The sequence below is a fragment of the Meriones unguiculatus genome, chromosome 4 (assembly GCF_030254825.1).
Source record: "Meriones unguiculatus strain TT.TT164.6M chromosome 4, Bangor_MerUng_6.1, whole genome shotgun sequence".
NCBI classification, from domain to species: domain Eukaryota; kingdom Metazoa; phylum Chordata; class Mammalia; order Rodentia; family Muridae; genus Meriones; species Meriones unguiculatus.
In genome coordinates, this window is record NC_083352.1 from 126,046,514 (window position 1) to 126,059,904 (window position 13,391).

The 13,391-nt window shown below is 42.2% G+C and overlaps 1 protein-coding gene across 3 annotated transcripts in view; it reads right to left on the minus strand.

Annotated features, from left to right (window-relative positions):
• Tpx2 (TPX2 microtubule nucleation factor) overlaps positions 1-13,183 on the minus strand; it is a 48,321-nt gene extending 35,138 nt beyond the window's left edge. The window contains exon 1 of one of the 3 annotated variants that reach the window (XM_021639685.2): positions 13,070-13,183. The gene's annotated coding sequence lies outside the window, so the exon portion shown is untranslated. The remainder of the gene's footprint in view (positions 1-13,069) is intronic. The other 2 variants (XM_060383067.1, XM_021639686.2) reach the window with 2 other exon arrangements.
• Positions 13,184-13,391: the final 208 nt, after the last annotated feature.

Here is a 13,391-nt window from a genome sequence, read left to right on the forward strand (position 1 = left end):
AGTCTTGGATTCTCATGATCTCAATAGCTAACTGAGGTCACTGGGAACACTTCCCAGCCAGGACTATAATGAAGACAAGCAGAGCTGGGAGAAGAAAGACGTAAGAATATAACACATCATAACCATATTTAGCTCTCTAAAAACTATGATTCCAGCGACTCTCTTGAGAAGCTAGCAAACACTCTTGGATAATGTACTTTTTTGACCTTTACTTAAACGTCCTTCCTTTTTTTTTTTTTCTTTTCAATGTTATTTATTTTGGAATTTTTATTTATTTTTATTTTATGCGTATGGGTATTTTGTCCGCTTGTATGTCTGGGTATGTAGCGTTTGCAGAGGCCAAAAAAAGGTGGTAAGATTCAGCAGGAACTAAGCTGCCATGTGAACGATAGAAATTCAAACCCAGGTCCTCTGGAAAAGCAACCATGTTCTTAACTAACTGCTGAGCCCTCAAAGTCCCTTTCCTAACTCTTAATACGCTGAAGACTATATTAAACCCCTTTCTTGATAAACTCTAACTCAAGCTACATGTGGCATTCTAAAGGCAAAGGCAGGCAGATCTCAGGTCAGCCTCCTCTACATAGTGTTTCAGGACAGCCAGAGCTGCACAGTGAGACCTCAAAATAACAAAATAAAACAAGACAAACAAAAAAGCCAGGCGGGAGTGGTGCTTGTCTTTAACCCCAGCATTCAGCAGGCAGAAGCAGCTGGTCTCTGAGTTCCAAGCCAGCCTGGTCTACAGAGCAAGTTCCAGGACAGCTGGGGCCACCCAGAGAAACCCTGACTCCAAAAACAAACAAACAAAAAAGAAAAGAAGAAAAAAAAAAAGGTGGGCGAGGGGAGGGGAGGGGAGAAGCGACCGTGATTTCACCACACCTTCTGTCTGGGCCTCTGTGATTTCAAAACAAAACAAAAAAGACTAAAAAGGCAACAAACTCATATGTTCACAAAAATGGATGAAGAAGTCAGTGTCAGTAGTGAGACTGGAAAGGGACCTAGAAGCTGTGGAGTAGGAGAGATTGCACTGTAAAGCTTTTGTGTTCTTTGAAATTATGTTTTACTATTATATAAACATTTGCCTTTTCATTGAAAAGGCTAGTAGGCTGAGCAACATTATTTTCCTGAGTTTGCACTTAAAAAAAGATTGGACTTCTTGAATTTTTCCTAAATACTCTTGATAATGTGCACAATAATTTCTAATCAATTGGTTTTTAGAAATAATAGTGGTCCGTAAATTGACCACTAACTTGATTTATCCAAACATTACATATTCTTTCTAGTATGTACACATATTTTTAATATTTATTTTTTATGTATTTTATGTTTGTGAGAGTTGTTTCCATGGGTACCAGAAGGGGCATCAGACTCCATGATGGATAGTTGCGAGCTGCCACGGGGCTGCTAGGAAGCGAGCTCCAGACCTCTGAAAGAGCAGCCATGCTCTTAGCTGCAAAGCCCCATCTTTCCCCACTTGCATGAGTGTTTCGCCTGCATGTACGTATGCACACCACATGTGTGCCTGCTGCCTACAGAGGTCCAAAGAGGCCATCAGACGCCCTGGGGCTGGAGTTACAAATGGTTATGAAGTACCATGTGGGTGCTGAGAGTCAAACCTGGGTCTCCTAAAAGCAGCAAGCACAGCACTTGAGAACCTGAGGCAAGAGGACTGACTCAAGTTTGAAGTCATCCTCGGCCTATTTACTGAGGTCCAGGCCAGCCTGGACTACAAAGTGAGACTCTGTGTCAAACAATAAAAATACCATGTCTCTACTAAAAGTGGGATCAAATTAACAAATATGTATCAGTAAACAATTGAGAACTCCCATCCTCTTTGTTAAAGGCTGGCAAAGCACAGGAAGTAAACCAAAAGTAGAGTTGGGGATGTAGCTCATGAGAAAGTAAACAGAGGAGGGGAGGAGGGACCAGGACACAGAGCAAAGTAACTGCTAAATCAAGATGGTTTTACAACACTGCCTCACCACAAACAATAAATTTATTAGGATATCAAAGTAACAAAAATTAATGCCTGATGGAGTCTAGTGGGATGCCGCACAGGTCAAAGCTAAAGACAGCTGTTTAAATGAGAGCCCCATGAATGGTGGGAACTGGATCCTTCCTGCACCCCTTAATCAAGATTGAATTTCTGTCAACAGGTCTCACTGAAGGAGGAAAAAAAAAGCAGATACGTCAACCACACAAATCAAGCTGCCAAGGCAAGAGAATTAGCTTCATATTTCAAAATTATCTGAAACTGCCACAGTGCAGACTCCTGAAAAACTACAAATATTCTGAGGAGAAAAATAGTGTTTAGCTGGGCTTGATGGCACTTTAATCCCAGCACTGGGAGGCAAAGGCAGGTGGAGCTCTGAGTTCAGAGGCCAGCCTGATCTATACAGCAAATTCCAGGTCAGCAAGGGCTAGTCCCTGTCTCAACAAAATAGGTAAGTGAAAATAAAATTTAAAAGAAAAAAACAGCTTTTAATGAAAAATGATCCTACAAGAAATCCTAGGGAAAAAAGTCTAGGGCTGGAGAGATGGCTCAGCAGTTATGAGCAGAGATCACGGGTTTGATTCCCAGCATCTATAAAGTGGCTAACAACTGTCTGTAACTTTAGTTCCTGGGTATCTGATGCTTTCTTCAGGCCTCTATGGGTACCTAGCATGCACATGGTACATGTATATACATGGAGGCAAAAATATCCACACAAAATAAAATGCAGTAGAAATATTTTCTAAATAGTATGTTATGTATGAATCAATGTTATGTATGAACTAGTTCTCTAAAAAATTGCCTATTAAAAATCACCTATAGTCCATCTTTTTCCCAAAACACTGAAAAAATATATATGTATATATGTGTACATATATATATGTGTTTTTACATATATGTGTATATATATATATGTACATATATATATATGTAATCCTTTTCCTTAAACAGACAAGAAGCTGGGCATAGTGGTACATGCCTATAATTCCAACACTCAGGAGGCAGAGGCAGGTAGATATCTGTGAGTTTGAGGGTAGCCTGGTCTACAAAGTGAGCCGAGGACAGCCAGAGCTATTACAGAGAAACCCTGTCTTGGGAAAAAGAAAAAAAGGCAATAGAGCTGGCTAGTGGTGACAGACATCTTTGATCCCAGCACTAAGCAGGCAGAGGATGTAGATCTCTGAGAATGAGGCCAGCCTGGTCTACAAAGTGAGTTCCAGGACAGCCAGGGTCAAGACAAAGAAACCCTGCCTTGAAAAAACAAACAAAAAAACAAAACAAAACAAACAAACCCAGACCCAGGGTGCTCCTTCCTTAACAATACATAAAAGTACTCAGCAAGAGCAGAGAATATATAGGGAGGAGGAGGGCCCATGAAAGTTTTCTGAGAAGTGTTATCTAAAGAAACCTACAGATTAAAAATTAATCTAAAATTGGGTGGTAGAGGCACATGCCTTTAATCCCAGCAGTTCAGAGGCAGAGGCAGAAGGATCTCTGAGTTTGAGGCCAGCCTGGTCTACAGAGTATTTTTGGGTAATGAGGGCTCTACAGAGAAACCCTCTCTGGATAAACAACAACAAAAATTTCTGGGGAAGAAATGGGTGAAAAGGGAAAACAAATAAAGACAACTACACATGAGGAAGATTGCAGAAGAAGCAATGTAACCTGTTTCTACATTCATCTGAAGTTAGCCTCTCGTTGCCTCTTGTCTCTCTTCACTCACCCTCAAACCAAAAATAACTAGCCTGACAAGCTCTATAAATCAAAAGGTGCAGGTTCAGAAGGGGTGGGGGAGCTGCAGAGTGCATTCTAAGCGGGCCTGAAATTGTAGGCTAGCAGCTCCTAGCAAAACAGAGCAATGTGCTAGAAGCCCGAGCACCTCACCACTCAGCTTGTGAAACAGAGAGGAAAGCACAAGCTAGCCCGTTGGTAATTCAAGAGAGTAAACAGAAGTCAAGGCTTCATTCGAAGCAGTCAGTTAAAATAATCTCATCCAAGCAATAGCATTTTCTCACGAAGGCTCCCTCCCCCTCCTTCATAGGGGTAAGTGATCTCACTACATTAACACATATTTTCATTTTACCCAGAGAGTAAACGTCTTCATTTTTTTCCTAAGGAATTAAAAAGAGTCAGCAAATGGCAACATATCCAGCATCTAATTCTGACTATTAATCAAAACTTACAAACTGAATCCGAAGAAAGTTTAATGGACTTTGTTTCCACATTGGCTAACCTGTATGTTGAAATCTGATCTGTTTACAGAAACAGATCTATGAAGCTTCTAAAAACTGGCCAATTTAAAATCTAAAAACAACCCCTCACCATCCAAACACTCAGAAGTCAGCACAGGACACACTGGACACTTTGCTCTAATTCACCACTGCCCGGAAACACCAAGCAAACCCATTTTCATTTCTTTCTAGAACTTAATTTCAGACAGGCATGGAGTCATCATGAATGGAATCACAGCATTTGCACTGCTGAAGCAGCAGGATAACCATCAGTTAGAGGCCAACCTCAGCTACACAGTGAATTTGAGACTGGCCCACAGGACTTCATCTCAAACACCAAGCAAGGAGAGTGAAGAGGCTCTATCCCTGTCTATGGTGGAAGAAGAACCAACTTCTAAATTATCCCCTGGTCTCTACCCAATGGCACTCACACCTCTGCATGCACCATACATACACACACAACAAAACAATACAACAACAAAAAACTTGTAGCTGGTTGCAGTGGTGCATGCCTGTAATCCCAGCACTTGGGGAGGCAGAGGGAGGTGGAACTCTGTGAGTTCCAGGCCAGCCTGGTCTACAAACTGAGTCCAGGACAACCAGGGCTATACAGAGAAACCCTGTCTCAAAAAATAAAAAATAATAGTAATAAAAAAAATTTGTAAGTTTCGTACTGGACTGAGTTTGTTTTATTTGAAACAGGGTTTCTCTATGTAGTCCTGTAAATCTCTATGTAGACCAAACTGGCTTTGAATTTACAGAGATCCGCCTGCTTCTGGCTCTCAAGTGCTAAGATTAAAGATGTGCACCACCAAACCTGGCTCATATTTGTTTTCTGTGTGTGTGTGTGTGTGTGTGTGTTCATATTAACAAGACACATTCACTCAGAGTTTCCCTAGCCCCACACCTCCCTTGACACAGTTCTGAAACAAGATCACGTTCCCCAACTTAGCCTTAAAATGACTATATTGCTGAGAGTATAGCCAGGATATAGACCTTCGCTCCTAAAGCTTCTGCCGCCACCTTCCATGTGCTGGGGTTATAGGATGTGCCACCAACCAGTTCGTTCTTGGTTCTTGTTTTGTTTCTTTGAGACAGAATCTCAAAAAAATATAGGTAGGTTGGCCTTAAACTGAGTATGTAGGCAAAGCTAGCCTGGAACTTCTGATTCTCCTGCCTCAACCTCCTTAATCTGAGATTAGCGGAATACATCCTACCACCATACCTAGCTAGAGTATCATTTTTTTTACTTGAAATATAGACTCAGACAAAAATCTATAATGTCAGTCAAGTTAGGCACGGTGGCACAGGCCTATAATACTAACTACTCAGGAGGTGAAAGCAAGAGGATCACAAGTTCAAAGCCAGTCTGGGCAGCAGCACGAGACCCTGACTCAAAATAAAAAGTATAAAAAGGGCATTATGGCACTCAACTCTAATCTAATCTGAGCTCTGGAGGCAGGCAGAGCTCTGTGTTCCAGGCTAGCCAAGGCTACATAGCGAGACACTGTCTCAAAACTCCAAAAAAAATAAAAAAGTTCACAAAGGGGAGCTGGAGAGTTGGGTCAGGAATTAAGAGGATGGGCTCTCTTCCAGAGGACCTGAGGAAGGTTCTAGCACCCACATGGTGGTTCACAACTGTCTGTGACTCCAGTTCCAAGAGAACCGGCACCTGCTTCTGGCCTCCATGGGCACCAGACATGAAAGTGATACACAGAGACACATGTAGGCAAAATACTATATGCATAAAATAAGATTAAAAATATGCACAAAATAAAGTAAAAAATTAAAAGTAGAAAAAGGGGAGCTGGAGAGATGGCTCAGAGGTTGAGAGCACTGGCTGTTCTTCCAAAGGTCCTGAGTTCAATTCCCAGCAACCACAGGTAGCTCATAACCATCTATAATGAGGTCCGGTACTCTCTTCTGGCATATAGGCACGCAGGCAGAACACTGTATAAATAATAAATAAAATAAATCTTTGAAAAAAAAAGTAGAAAAAGGATTGAGGCTAGCTCAGTTGTAGGGCATGTGGCTCTGGCTTCAATCCCCAACACAACAGCACATGCCTAGCATAATGTCTCTAAAAGGTACAATTGTGGGTGATTTTACTTTTTCTTTTGCAAATTGAAGAATTTTTTCTAAAATATGTATTAGCTTTAAAAAGACACATTTAAAGTTATTTCAACATTTATGAGGCTGATATGCTAACAGCTCTCTTACTCCCTTGAGTTTCAGCAACTTACCCTGGATACACTCCTAACCTACAGTTAACTTGTCTCTCCAGTCCACCTTCTACATTCTACAGCCTCACCTCCAAAACCACAATCACCTTCTCAAGTCTTCTGAATTCTTGCAGCCCAGTGGACACTTCTTTATTTTAATTACACTTTATTCACTTTGTATCCCCCCATAAACCCCACTCTCCTCCCCTCCTAATCTCACCTTCCCTCCCCCTTCTTCATGCATGCCCCTCCCCAAATCAGTGGGCACTTCTTATGAAGACCCTGGAAGTAGTAGAAAGGTATTTGAAAAGATCTTTCTGTATGGCCAGGTAGTGGTGGTGGTGGTGGTGGTGTACGCCTTTAATCCCAGCACTCAGGAGGCAGAGGCAGGTGGATCTCTATGATTTCCAGCCTAGTTTTCAGAGTGAATTCTAGGACAGCCAAAGCTACACAGAAAAACTGTTTTGAAAAGCAAGTAAGTAAGAAAGCAAGAATTCAGTCGGGTGATGACTCCAGTTGTGGCTGCTGTATCAGATGGGGTACCCTTACTCAACTGGGACTAACACATTTCCTGGCATACAGTACACAGCAACTAATCTAGCAAATGCCTTTTTCTCAGTACCTGTCCATAAGGACAACCAGAAGCAAAATTGCTTTCAGTTGGCAATGCCAACAGTATACCTTTACAGTTTTACTTCAAGCTCAGTGTCATAACTTAGTTCAATTGTCTGTCTCTTCCACAAAATATCACATTGGTCTACTACACTGACAACATTATGCAGACTGGACTGAGTGAGGAAGAGGTAGCAACCATTTTGGACTTGTTGGTAACATATGTACATCAAAGGATGGGAAATAAATCCAACCAAATTTAAGAGCCTTCTACCTCATTGAATTCTTAGGAGTCCAGTGGTGTGGGGTATGCAGAGATATTCCTTCTAAGGTGAAGGATAAGTTATTGTACCTGGCCCCTCCCACCATCAAGAAGAAGCAGAATATTTTAGTGGGCCTATTTGAATTCCGGAGATAGACGATTCCTTACTTTGGTGTGTTATTTTGACCTCTTACCAACTTTTGCTAGCTCTGAACAGACCCTGGAACAGAAGGCTCTTCAGCAGGTCCAGGCTGCTCTGAAGGCTGCTCCACCTTAGGATCTAACAAACCTGATGGTACTTGAGGTATCAGTGTCAGAAAGGGATGCTGTCTGGGGCTTTTGGAAGGCCCCTGCAGATGAATCACAGCAGAGACTTTTGGGATTTTGGAGCAAAATCATCTATAGACAACTATTTTCCCTTTGAGAGACAGCTCTTGGCCTGCTGTTGGACCTTAGGGAAACAAAAAGTTTGACCGTGCTATGATGTGACCTGGGTTAGCAATCATGAGCTGGTGTTATCTGACTCACCAAGTTATAAAGTAAGACAAGCATGGAAGCTATCTATTATCAAATAAATGTATGTGATCAGACCCAAGCAGGTCCTGAAGGCATAAGCAAGTTATGTAAAGAAGTTGCCCAAATGCCTACAGTTTCTACTCCCATTATAATACCATCTGTTGCCAAGCATGCACCTATTGCCTCATGAGGTGTGCCCTATCATTGGTTGACCAAAAAGAGGAGACTAGTGACTGGTTTACTGATGTTTCTGCATGTTAGGCAGGCACCAACCAGAAGTGCCTAATTACAGCATTACACCCCTAAAATACCAGCAAAGGGAAATCTTCACAGTGGGCAGCACTTCAGCCATATCTGGGGCTCAGTGTTGGTCTCTGCTGTTGGCAGTTGTGGCATTCAGAAGCAGCTGTAGCCACGTCAGCTTTGGTGAGTGGGAAACCTCCATTTTGTCATCATGGACACTTTGTTCGGGAGCCCAAGGGCAATAGCGGGGTGGCTAGAGGATTGGGCTCACTCTGGCTCACTTCCCAGCCAGAGACTTGAAGCAGTGGACCCACAACCACAGAATCCACTAGTCTTACCATGTTTCTCACCATCCTGAAGCATCTGGCTTGAAAGATGGGATGACCTTTTGAGGACAGTTACAGCAGCAGTGAGGTGACGGAAGCCTGGAGGGCTGGCAAAGAGTTCTCCAGAAGGTAGTATATGATTTGAATCAGCATATATATTACATATATATAACATTATATATAGCCAGAACCCATGGAATCAAGGAATCAAGGCGTCGAAAGGAAGTCATTCCATGTACTATCACCCCTAGGAACCCAGTAGGAAGTTTTGCTTCTGTTCCCTAAGCCCTAAGTTCTGCTGGCTTAGACATTTTGGTTTCACAGTGGGCAGCAGTCCTGCCAGGAGTCAAAACAAACATCCCATTGAACTGGAAGTTCAGACGTCCCCTTGGCCACTTTGGGTTTCTGATGCCAATAGCCAAAGAAAGAAATAACAGTGTAGGAGGAGGGGGCGTGATTGAGCCAGATTGGAAAGGAGAAACTGGATTGCTTCTCCACAGTGTAGGTAAGAAAGACTAGGTCTGGAGTACAACAGATCCTTTAGGGTATCTACTGTGTCCTATGATTAAAACCAGTGGGAAACTACAGCAATCTAATCCAGGGAGGACAACAAAGGGCACAGACCTCTAAAAAAATGAAGGGATGTGTCACTCCTGGGGGTGGGAGAAAGAGTTTGCTGAGGGTGGAGGAGGAAATACAGAATGGGTAGTAGAGGAAGGTAGTTATAAATACCAGCTAAAGCCATGTGACCAGTTGCAGAAATAAGGATTAAAATTGACATAAGGGCTAGAGAGATCAGCGGTTAAGAGCACTATATGTTTTTCCAGAGGACCTGAGTTCAATTCCCATCAACCACATGGTAGCTAACAATCATCTATAATGTGTTCTGATGCCCTCTTCTGGCATTTACTCATAAACAAACAAACAAACAAATAAACCTTTAAAAAATGAAATTGACATGAGTGTTTCTGTCATATTTTGTTCAGAATGTATTTATACAGATTTTTGTTTTCTTTCCTCAATTTCTTTTTAATTCTTATTTTTACATTAATTACATTTTATTCGCTTTGCATCCCAGCTATAGCCCCCTCTCTCATCCTCAATTTCTTTATCATGCAATGAAGCATCAATTAAGAGAATATCATATTTAAGTTTTAAGATACCAAAAGAATGTGCCTCAATGGACAGTACCATCTAGTTTAATATTCATAATGCATTTGCGGTTCTATGAAGAATAGCTGTATCATGTCAGGTGTAATTATGACCTGGCTATTGTTTTCATTTGGAAATTAAGAATGGCATAAGTAGATATGATTATGTGTCAAGTTGAAAAGGGGTCAACTTGTGATGGCTATTCTTAATTGTCAACTAGAATTAACTAAAACCCAAACAGCTAAGTACACCTGTGACTTTTTTTCCCTTAATTAAATCATTTGAAGTGGGAAGATGCACTTTTAATAGGAATTTCTTGAGGTAGGAAAATACACTTTTAATCCAGATCGTTCAAGGAAGATTCACTTATTAATCTGGACCACATCTTCTGCTGACAGCCTATATAAAGGACATGGAAGAAGGAAGCATGCTCTTTGCCTGCTTGTTTTCACTGGCAAGTCCATTCCTTCACTGACATTAGAGCCCAGCTGATGCAGCCAAGCTTGCAGCCTGAACAACTCCTGGATTCTTGGAACTTCCATTGGTAGACAGCCATTGCTGGACTAGCTGGACCACATTCTATAAGTCTTTCTAATAAACCCTATATGTGTGTGTTTGTGTGTGTGTATGTGCGTTCATATATGTATGTATGTTTATATCTGTGTGTGTTCTGCTCCTCTAGAGAACACTGACTAATATAACACTTTTTTTTTTTTTTTTTGGTTTTTCAAGACAGGGTTTCTCTTTGTAGCCTTGGCTATCCTGGACTTGCTTTGTAGACCAGGTTGGCCTGGAACTCAGAGATCCACCTGCCTCTGTAATCCCCTAGTGCTGGGATTACAGGTGTGCATCACAGAGCCCAGCTTCTTTCTATTATTGTTTAATTTCCATCTTTTTCTTTTTGTTTTGTTTTTGAGACAGGGTTTCTCTGTATAGCTCTGGCTGTCCTGGAACTTGCTCTGTAGGCCAGGCTGGGCTCAAACTCATAGAGATCCACCTGCCTCTACTGAAATTGAAGGCATGCACCACCACTACCAGGCTTCCATCTTTTTCTTATAAAGGATCTTGGGCTGCTGATTTACATGTGTCTGTCTCAAATACAAATCTATATAATAACTCAGGCTAATCAATCAATTATCAATTCTGCTTCCTAACTGCTACATGCCAAAAATAGTGAAGTTTGTGAGAAGATACATAAATTCTCCTCTCTGATCTTCTCCCAAAAGTTTATACATATACATATATCTTTTTAAATAAAATTTTGAAAAGGAAAGAGGCTGGATGTATAGGCTCACATTATAGAGAACAGATCCAAGAAAACCTAAAGGAAAAATATAAAGGGAATGTAAAACTCAACCTCTCCTGATACCAGAACCAGAAACAAAGGATTTTTCCACATAACTTTTTTGACCGAACTTAATTGTACCTTCAAGATAATCTGATGAGAATCTGATTCTACTGTGCACATTAGCATAAGTCTGTCCAAAAGAATGCATTTATTTGCATACTAAAAACTTCAAAATTTCCGACCCACTTAGTACGATCCAGTTTCTCCACACTTGCTTTTCTGCTGTCAACTTAGACAGAGCCTTCCTATCCATCCAATTGAACACATATGCAGCCTGGTTGTTCTCATCCCTGCCTAGCCAAACCCTGCTTTCAAGAGTCAGTTTGTATCCCAACATTTCAGAAGTCCAACCTTCCCTGTATTCAGTCTTATCAGCTCCACTTCTAAATAGCTAGAATACTTGTAAAACAAAAACAATGCTTTTACTTACATAATGGTAACTTACTCTGGTTCTGTCTTAAAAACAGAAATTGATAGAGTTCTTGCTTAGCGTACAAAAAGTTCTGGGCTCAGTCCCTAGCACAACATAAACAAGAGTGCACACCAGAAACCCAGCACTGGCAGCGAAGAAAGAAGGATTAGGAGTTCAAGAGCAGCCTATACCAGCTGGAGAGATGGCTCAACGGTTAGAGCACTGGCTGCTCTTCCAGAAGAGTCAGGTTCAATTCCCAGCACCCACATGGCAGTCTGGAACTCCAGTTGCACCCACATATAGACATGTGATTAGGCAAAACACTAATGTATATAAAATAAATTGTCTATAAGGGGAAAAAATTTAAAGAACAGCCTATGCTATATAGCGCCTTTCAGGCCCACACAGGCTACACAAGACCCTCTCTCAATAAGAGTAATCATTACCAACACACACACAAGGACAGAGCACCCTAGACACTCCCTCACGATGAGCAAGATACTGGGTTCAAACCCCGATTCCACACACATGCACATACAAAGCATTAGCCATTTTGATCTCAGGCATACCAGAAAACCCTTGAATATATCATGTATCTGTACACACACAGTATCTAACATCAGCTAACCTAAGCACATGATATACTCTCAAAGGTCAATCAGCTGGTCCAGTTGGCTGAAGGCCACAATAATGCTGAACAGAAAATGACAACTTCGATACCACTGCACAGACACAATCCAAACGAGAGAACTTGACAGGTGTTGTATACACTGAGGCCACACACACAAGAATAATCGTACTAGCCAGGCCCAGCGACACGCCCCTTTATTCCCGGAACCTGGAGGCAGAGGCAGGCAGATCTCTGTGAGTTCGATGCCAGCCTGGTCAACATAGTGCGTTTCCAGGACTGCCAGGGATATGTAAGGAGACCCTGTCTCAAAACAACAGTAAAAAGAGCATTTTTCTATAGTAGTAAATAGTTCTTTAACAGTTTGTGTTTTTGTTAAATATGAGAGAAAGTCAAATAAGGGCAAAGGATATGAAGACAGAAGGTAAGGATGAGCCAGAAGTGCAGAAATAAATAAATAAATAAATAAATAAATAAAGCGGGAATCGTTTGGTGTGAGTCCTTGCTACTATTGAGAAAAATTTATGTGCTTACAGATCAAGAAAATAGGGGGTAAGCACAACCCACAATACTATATGATCTGTGTCACAGCTTTCCTTCCCCTCAAATCTATAAACGTCCCAAGAAAGAAAGCTAGAAAGGCAGAAACTCGATACAAAGGCAGAGGGTGGTAAGGATAACATCAAATGAATTTTATATTCCAAGCAGAACACAATCAAAGTGGAATTAAAGTCTACCTCGGTTGTGCTGGCAGACAAACATCTCAGACAAACGCAGCTGGCGGTGGCCACATCTCTTTTCCTCCACCAAAGCTATTTCATGACAGGGATATTTCCAGCCACTAGGCCTCAACTTCCTCCCCTGAAGTAAAGCTAAGAGCGCTTAGTGAACACGCTTGGTGCGGAAACTGGAGAGCAGTGCTAACACGAACAAGCCTACTGGCTGAGTCCGGAGCAGCCCCTGCTCCGGGGTTCCCAGGAACACTGACTCCGAACCTGAGACTTCTCCGCGAAGCCCCCTCATCGACGCCCGAAGCCCGCGCGCTGGGACGACCCCGCCACCCTCTCAGGAAGCTGAAGGAAGGGTCCACGGCGCACCGCGGCTTCCCTCATATTCCCACCACTCACCCGGCTTCGCCTTGCACCAGCGAAAAAAAGGCAGCGCCGCCCGTCCGCCAAGGGACTCGACTGGTACAGTTGAAAATTTGAACTCAGACACCCGGTCGAATGCGCCAATGAGAGAGCCGGAAGCGCACAAACCTCGCCCTCTGATTGGTCTCAGAAAATGTAGCAACGCCGGAAGTTAGGAGGCGGGACAATATGATAACTGGCCGGAGCGCCTTCAGGGAAATGTAGTCTCTTGCACAGATGGGCCCTCGTTGAAACGACTCTACTACAAAACCCAGAATCCTCTGCTTCCACTTGGATTTGTTTAGGGATGGGATAGGGC